This window comes from Musca autumnalis, unplaced genomic scaffold, assembly GCF_047663935.1.
Source record: "Musca autumnalis isolate F117 unplaced genomic scaffold, ASM4766393v1 scaffold_5, whole genome shotgun sequence".
NCBI classification, from domain to species: domain Eukaryota; kingdom Metazoa; phylum Arthropoda; class Insecta; order Diptera; family Muscidae; genus Musca; species Musca autumnalis.
In genome coordinates, this window is record NW_027412088.1 from 176,872,600 (window position 1) to 176,881,718 (window position 9,119).

General features: G+C 35.2%; 1 long non-coding RNA gene across 1 annotated transcript; it reads right to left on the reverse strand.

Annotated features, from left to right (window-relative positions):
- Positions 1-5,462: 5,462 nt before the first annotated feature.
- LOC141406833 (uncharacterized) lies at positions 5,463-8,782 on the reverse strand. The gene is made up of 2 exons (XR_012413516.1): positions 8,441-8,782; positions 5,463-8,360 (listed from the first exon to the last, which is right to left on the reverse strand). It is a non-coding gene; the product is annotated as an uncharacterized lncRNA (long non-coding RNA).
- Between the last annotated feature and the right edge of the window lie 337 nt (positions 8,783-9,119).

Here is a 9,119-nt window from a genome sequence, read left to right on the forward strand (position 1 = left end):
TGCTTCCATAGAGTTTTTCTGAAAGAAAGGGTGCTTCCATAGAGTTTTTCTGAAAGAAAGGGTGCTTCCATAGAGTTTTTCTGAAAGAAAGGGTGCTTCCATAGAGTTTTTCTGAAAGAAAGTGTGCTTATATAGAGCTTTTCTGAAAGAAAGTGTGCTTCTATAAATCTTTTCTGAAAGAAAGGGTGCTTCCATACAGTTTTTCTGAAAGAAAGGGTGTTCCCATAGAGTTTTTCTGAAAGAAAGTGTGCTTATATAGAGCTTTTCTGAAAGAAAGGGTGCTTCTATAAAGCTTTTCTTTAAGAAAGGGTACTTCTATAGAGAAAGGGCGTTTCTATTGAGCTTTTCTGTGCTTCTATAGAGCTTTTCTTCAAGAAAGGGTGCTTCACTATTACTCTTGAACGGAGTATTCGATTTGCTCCATACTTTGCAAATCGTGAAATTTCTTCCAAACATAGATGAGGTTCCAATATGGACTCAATCGGTCCACTCCTTCGGGTACTTCCCACACAAAATTTCGGAAAAGTTCAGTTTAGGACCAGTAGTGCGATTCTCTAACTAATTTTTTGAGTTACCGACTATTGTCGGTAAAATTAAAATGCTTACAATTTCGGTAATTACCGATGTTTCTCGGTAAGTTCGCGACGAATAAAAAGGCGTCGTAAAGTTTTACCGATAGCAAGAGTGTTGTCAACTTTTGTTTGAACTTTTCATTCATAATTTTGCGTTTTAATTTTAACGAGTTTTGTCGGTAACTCAAAAAATTTGTTAGAGAATCGCACAACAGGTCTCGAATCGCTATGATTTTTGTTGTAACAACTTGTATTCACTGACCCACCCCCCCCCCCCCCCTGCGACGGTACAAGTTTCATCAGGGGCAATCCCATACTTACTGACAAAATATCCCGAAAGTTGCCAAACACCCTTATGACACCGTGTGTAGTTGTTGGAGCGCAAGATAACTTTCGAAGGGATCACCCGATTCGAACCAAATTTTGGGTATCGTAATATTTTGAATATGGACTACATTTGTCCACTCCTTCGGGTACCTCCCACACAAAATTTCGGATAAGTTCACTTTAAGACCTGCTCTCGAATCACTTTGATTTTTGTTGAAGCAACTTACATTCACTAACCCCTTTACGATGATACAAGTTTTTACCGGGGCAAGTAAATACTTCCTGAGAAAATAGTGGCTGTAGCGCCTTATAGCACTCGAACTGGTCAACCGATTTGGTCCGAAATTTGGCCTTCAAAAATCGGGAGGTATCGTTCTATGGGGGCTATATTAAGGCCTGAACCTAAACCGACAAATTTTAGGTGCAAAGTTTTTTACCCCCAAGGAAAACTTAATACCAAATTTCAGCCATTTCGGCGGGACATTGAAGCCACAACCTTCAAAATACCGAAAATCGGAAGGTATTGTTCTATGGGGGCTAAATGAAGACATGGACCTATACCGAGAAATTTCAAGTGGAAAGTTTTATACTCAAAAGGAAGACATAATACCAAATTTCAGCCATTTCGGAGGAATATTGAGGCCACAACCTTCAAAATATCTGAAATCGGGAGGTACCGTTCTATGGGGGCTAAATGAAGACATGGACCTATACCGAGAAATTTCAAGTGGAAAGTTTTATACTCAAAAGGAAGACATAATACCAAATTTCAGCCATTTCGGAGGAATATTGAGGCCACAACCTTCAAAATATCTGAAATCGGGAGGTACCGTTCTATGGGGGCTAAATGAAGATGTGAACCTATGCGAACAAATTTCAGGTTTAAAGTTTCATACCCCTAACGAAGACTTAATGCCAAATTTCAGCCATTTCGGTGGGATATTTAGACCACAAATCCCTGTATATATTTTTGCATATTGTTTTGCATATGCTCATTTTATGCAAATATGTCAAAATATGCGCGATATGCAAAAATTTCAGGGTCTAATTCGTTTTATTTCGTGATAAAACGAGTTACTGTCTAATCAGATATTCTCTACGACCATCCTAACCATATATGCATTTGCATAGAATTCCGCTGCCTAATTATGACCCACTGAAATGACTAGTGGGTGCGATATCTATCGAAAAGATATGACTCCCAAAAACGGATCCACTTTCATAATGGACTATGTCGATCCATTCCTTCAAGTACCTCCTCCGCAAGACTTTTGAACTTTAATTCTAATCCACATTTTTGTCTGTTAGTTCAAATGTTCAAAAAGCGCCACAAAACTCTGAAAAGACCTGAAATACATTCGATGTATACGTAGATGAAAGTTTCAATTCACATATGCTGAGGGTATATCTCTATCGGCAAAGCCGACTGATACTTTTTTACTTGTTTATTGAAGAAATTAATAAAAACATGTGTGTGCAAATTTTTTTATATTTTTCTCCTTCTGTGTAGCAATTGATAATTTCAGCCGGTTTTACACTTTTCCATAGTGTTTTTTTGGTCTTAGCCAGTAGAGATTTGTGGTGGTTTTTAACGAGAACTGTATCCTTTGCTATCCTTCTAATATGTGTCGGCATTAACCCTTCGGTAGGGACTGGGGACTTTTTTTCATTTTGAAACTCAAATTACTCAAGGAAATTTTGTGGAGAACCGTTTAAAAAAATTAGGACAAGGAATGGTTTTCAAAAACCTGTGCCACCTAAAGGTATGCTGAAACCTTTCGCATGTTGTTTTCAGCATCCCACAATATCCGGCATGCTTGAGAAATTCCTTGAATTTTTGGCGACCCGTCCAGAACATTTAGTGGGACTGCTCCATTTTGCAAGAGTGCAATTTGGAGTAGTATGAAACCCGTTCCGCAACAGCAATATTTTGTAACATATTAAAAGATGTACCAACTTTTGTTGCCACAGTTATTGGAAGGTTGACTTCTTGACCCCCTGCTACTTCAATATATCACCACCATAAACTAGTATTTCTTTTAGGATTTCACCCGGTACTGCAACTAGCAAACCGTGTAGATCTCCGAATTCCCAATAGTACTTATTCTCCCACAAGTGTTTCTACTAGTCTTTATGCTAACGAGGGTATATGCACTTTGATACGACAAAAATGTACCACCTCATCGAAATAATGGTTTTAGACCGCAAGTACATAGGTTGAAATGAAATTCGTTTCAGACAATTTAGAGTAGATTTAGCCCTATCCGTCCGTCTGTCTGTATGACTGGTGCTCACGATAACTTGCTAACGGATCAACCGTTTTGGACCAAAACTTTGCACTTTGTAATATTGTTTCCAAACATAGATCAAGTTCGAAGATAAGCCATAGCGGTTCACTCATTCGCGTACATCCCACACAAAATTTCCAAAATTTTCTCGAATCGCTTTATTTTTTTTCATCAGATTGACTTCACGGCCTCTATTATGACGCTACAATTATTCCGAATTTAAATTTCTCAGGAAGTATAAACTTAACCTAAGAATTGAGTATCCGATTTGACTGAAACTTTGCAAATCGGGAAATGTATCGAAGAACACCATCGGATATCTCACCAACAAAAGTTCAAAATGTTCGCTAAAGTACAGTTTAAAGGCTTCGTTGCGAAATTTTTACCAAAAGTAGCCCTTTTTGGACAAGTTCATGCATCCCTATTTAATGGTCCAAAAACTCTAAAAAAATTCATCGTCGAAGGTAGTCCTTGTGATTCTGTTTACAACGATATATTTTTTTTTTGAGATATACACTTTTTCAATGTTTCCTGTCATAATGACCTAACAACTTCAAAATCCTAAGGAGACCAGTAAAATTGGCTGGTTGACACGATAACTATCGCAAGGAAGAATCCCAAAATTAGATCCAGTTCTATGATGGACCGACATGCCATTCTTTCGGGTAACTCTTTTGTGAATTTCAACACTTAATACAGTTAAGGCTGTAGTAGTCGTTGTGATCTTGACTAAAACATTAATACTGGAAGCCAATACTTCCTGCGATATAGGCCCGGAATGTTACAATTGTTAGGGACACTCCTTCATAAACCTCTCGTACTAAGGTTTTTAGTAGTCTTTGTGGTCTTCTACACAACGCTATATCTTTATTCTCATATAAGAAGGATTATATTATTTATGGTGTTTATTGGGTCTGTCAGTGGAATAATTAGACCCACTGTTTATGACACCTACTCACAAACGTAAACAACTTCTAGTATTACATACGAAAATTTCATTTAGGTCCACCACTTCTGTTATTGTTGTTTGCACAGTCATAATCCTAGGGTATTTAGCTGTAGGCAAAGCCGACTGATCCTTTTTTACTTGATCTACTACAGCTAGAATTCTGACTGTAATTTTCCACCTAAGTCCTCCAGTTCCTGTTGTGAATATTCATAAGATCACATTCGAACGACGTCAAAGTGAGCAGACATTCGTTTCTATGATATATTCCGTCTCCGTAAGGACACTTTCCGCAAAAGTCACGGTGCGCCTTAACTAAATTTAAATGAAAGGTGCTTACACCTGGGAAGTTTTTGCGGATTCTGAAATTACAATGTTCATAGATGAGAAAACTCAAAAAACAAAAAACTGGCTAAGGGATTATCAGATAAATCGCGGTAAAAGTTCACATTGTTAGACGTTTTCACGATTTTGCATGGAAACCTCGAGCCGTATCGTAATGGGACTAAAAAAATGTTGTAGCAGTGAAAAGTCTCTACAAGATTGACCTTTATGACTTTTTCCTAGGATTTACCACTTTTTAAGATATTGAAGTTCAAATTGGGACAATGGACTGACTGTATCGCCTCCTTATAAAGTAATGTCAGGGATGTATTTGTGGAGTTAACATTTTTAGGTTTTCGCGATTTTGCTTGGAAACAGTAAGTCCTATCGAAAAGGAAGCTAACGAAAATGTTGTAGCTGTGAAAATTCTCTAGAGGATTGTCGTTTATGATTCGTTCCTAGGTTGTACCATTTTTGAGATAAAGAAGCTCCTCAGGTTACATTTTTAGGTTTTTGTTGTTAGGGTTTCGCGATTTTGCTTGAATCGATGTGGGACCTGAGAAAATCTTATAGTTGTGAAAATTCTCTACATGTTTGGCTTGTGTGATTTTTTCTTAGGCTGTACCATTTTTTGATATGTAAGTTTAAGTTTGAAAATTGCTGTCATGGCATTGTTTTATAAGGAGACGATACAGTCAGTCCATTGTCCCAATTTGAACTTCAATATCTCAAAAATGGTAAATCCTAGGAGAAAGTCATAAAAATCAATCTTGTACAGAATTTTCGCTGCTACAACATTTTAGTCCCATTAAGATACGACTCGCGGTTTCCAAGCAAAATCGTGAAAACCTAAGAAACCCTAAAAATGTGAATTTTGACAGCGGGTTATTTGAAAATCCTTCCGGCGATTTTTCTTTGTTTTTTGATTTTTCTCATATATTAACATTGTAATTTTAGTTTTTGTTGTTTTTTCGACCTTTTTGATTTTAATAAAACAGTTGTATATTTCGTTGAGCTTTAGGCCATATTGTGTTTTATTTATTTTCCAATATTTCGCAATTGATTAAATTGCATCTTCAGGGGATCTACAAAACATACTTAATATTAATATCACAGCTTTTTTATATCTAAAGACACCAACACATTACACAAAGAAATTGCTTACATGTAAAACTTAATTTAGCGTCAAGATTACTTAAAAACTATGACAGACTTCACCGTCATCGTCGACTGTAAATATTGCACTGGATTGCTTTACATATTGCACGATCTCTTCTGTGTTAAGTGTCGGTAGCAGTAGGCGGCGTTGTCGGTGTCGCTTTTAAAGTTGATTCGCTTTGTTGTCTCTATGTTGTTGATATGTAGCATCTCCAACATCAATCGTTTATTGTAATTATTTTCTGTTTGAAGAATTTTAACTTTCTCAAAGTTTGGTACATGATTGTATGTCTTGCAATGTTCTGCAAGAGCTGTTTTTGGTGCTGTATGATTGTTTCTTAGTTTAATGTCTGATTTGTGGGCAGACATCCGAGTTTTTAACTTATTTTGGTGGTACCCACATATAATTTGCCGCATTTCTCATCACTATTACCATCACATTCTATTTTATATATTACATTGTATTTATCTGCATTATTTATCTTGGTTTTTGTATTAGTAAAGAATTTGTTAAGGGTATTACTCGTTTTTTGTGCTATTATATATTTGGTTTTATCGTACAAATTAGATTTTTGAAATCTTTCGGATATCTCCGGTACATAAACCATAGATTTGTATACTTTTTCTGTTATTTTTTCTTCGCCTCTCATGTGTTTCGAATTCTTGTTGTAATTATTTATAAGATTGTTTATAATCTTATTTGGGAAATTGTTTTTCGATAATATATCTTTTATTTTATTTTTGTTATCGTTGTGAAATTTGGTGTCGCTTATGTTTAAAATTCGGGTTACCAAATTCCTCGCTGTATTTATGACCATCTGCTTTGGGTGTTTAGAATAGAAATTTATAATTCTCCCGGAAGCCGTTGGTTTTTGGTACCAGTCTATCTCTAATTTTCTTGCTTTTTTGTATACCAGAGTATCTAAATATGGTAAGCATCCATTGCATTCCTCTTCCATCGTGAATTGAATATTCTTATTGAAACTATTAAGTATTGTCAAAGTATCCAATATTGCATCATTCCTGAGTATCACAAATAGATCGTCAACATATTTTGTCAGTATCAGAGGTTTCGTCGTCAATTGTTCCATACAGGTGTCAAGTAGTTTCTCCATCACTAAATCAGCAACTATGGGAGAAGCTGGTGAACCCATTGGCAGTCCTTTCTTTTGTTTGTACACCTTGTCATTATATTTGAAGTACCGATTTTCTTTAATGCAAAAATTGAGAATACGGAAAAATAGGCACTTAGTCATATTAGTGTATTCTTCGATTTCATTCCATCTTTCTTCTACAATTCTTATTCCCAAATCGACTGGTATACTCGGAAAGAGAGATACGACATCAAACGATACCATCTTATCTTTCTCACTAATTGGTAGATTTTTTATTTTATTCTTGAATTCTATCGAGTCTTTCACATTGTATTTGGAATTCTTAGTTAAGTTCTTTAAAATCTTAACCACATATCTACACAATTGAATGGAGGGGGAGTTGACGGACGAACATATATGCCTTAAAGGGTAACCTTCCTTGTGGATTTTCGGAAGTCCATATATTCTAGGCGCTGTTGCCACGTCAGTTTTTAGCTGCTTCCTTTCAATTGCCGAAATTATATGATGTTTGTACATTTCTTCTACAAGCTCATTATTCTTCCTTATTAAATTTGTTGTTGGATCTTTGCTTAGTCTTTGATATGTCATCATGTCCGATATAATGTTGTTCATCCTTTGTTCGTAGTCATTTTTACTAATTGCCACAGTCACATTTCCCTTATCTGCATTCAAAATGAAAATATCTTTATGTTGTTTCAAGAAAGCACGGGTATGTTCCACTGTACAGTTTACAAATTTGTCTCTTCCACTCTGTCATTCTATTAATGTGTGTATCGATCATTGTTGTGAACTTTGTTCTCATCACTTCTTCTCTTTCTTTTTCGTTCCATGTTTGAATAACCTCATCTCCGTCCGCAATAAACTTGAATAATGGAAACTGCGTTTTTGTTGTTGGTAGTCCAAATTTATCTCCGAGTGAGAGAAGCCACTTTACATCGAATGGGAAGTCCGTTGTTGTTTTATTAACAAACCATTTTTCGTTATGCTTTATGTTTAGTTCTATCATTTGTTTTTGTTTTAGTTTTTCAAATTTTTGCCTCTGAGTATTTTTGACTTGGTTCTCTATATTTGTTGTTATTTTGCTTTGGTTGAGAATAATGCTGTTTTTTTCCTCTTGTGTTAAGTGTTCGTTTAATGCTTCTTCTACTTCTTGAATTTCTTTGTTGTATTGCTTCAATTCGTAATGTTTTTGTTTTATGACGAGGTTAAGGATTTTGTTTTGAAAGATTTCAATGTATCTTTTTAAAATATTTTGAATGTGATGTATAGGATGTGTATTAAAAATTGCATAAATATTTTTAATTGCATTCTTAATAAAATTACGTACTATTCCATGATTGCGGCATTTTATTAAGAAGGTCAAAGAACATCTTGTCTTTGTCGTTTTTACCTTTCTATTTTTGTGCTTATTTAAGATGTGTCCAATGTTACATTTTTTCTTGATGTTTTTGTAGATCATTTTGTTGGTGTTTTACGTCGTGCTCACCGTATTGTAATTTTAGTTTTTGTTGTTTTTTCGACCTTTTTGATTTTAATAAAACAGTTGTATATTTCGTTGAGCTATAGGCCATATTGTGTTTTATTTATTTTCCAATATTTCGCAATTGATTAAATTGCATCTTCAGGGGATCTACAAAACATACTTAATATTAATATCACAGCTTTTTTATATCTAAAGACACCAACACATTACACAAAGAAATTGCTTACATGTAAAACTTAATTTAGCGTCAAGATTACTTAAAAACTATGACAGACTTCACCGTCATCGTCGACTGTAAATATTGCACTGGATTGCTTTACATATTGCACGATCTCTTCTGTGTTAAGTGTCGGTAGCAGTAGGCGGCGTTGTCGGTGTCGCTTTTAAAGTTGATTCGCTTTGTTGTCTCTATGTTGTTGATATGTAGCATCTCCAACATCAATCGTTTATTGTAATTATTTTCTGTTTGAAGAATTTTAACTTTCTCAAAGTTTGGTACATGATTGTATGTCTTGCAATGTTCTGCAAGAGCTGTTTTTGGTGCTGTATGATTGTTTCTTAGTTTAATGTCTGATTTGTGGGCAGACATCCGAGTTTTTAACTTATTTTTGGTGGTACCCACATATAATTTGCCGCATTTCTCATCACTATTCTATTTTATATATTACATTGTGTTTATCTGCATTATTTATCTTGGTTTTTGTATTAGTAAAGAATTTGTTAAGGGTATTACTCGTTTTTTGTGCTATTATAAGTGCCTATTTTTCCGTATTCTCAATTTTTGCATTAAAGAAAATCGGTACTTCAAATATAATGACAAGGTGTACAAACAAAAGAAAGGACTGCCAATGGGTTCACCAGCTTCTCCCATAGGTGCTGATTTAGTGATGGAGAAACTACTTGACA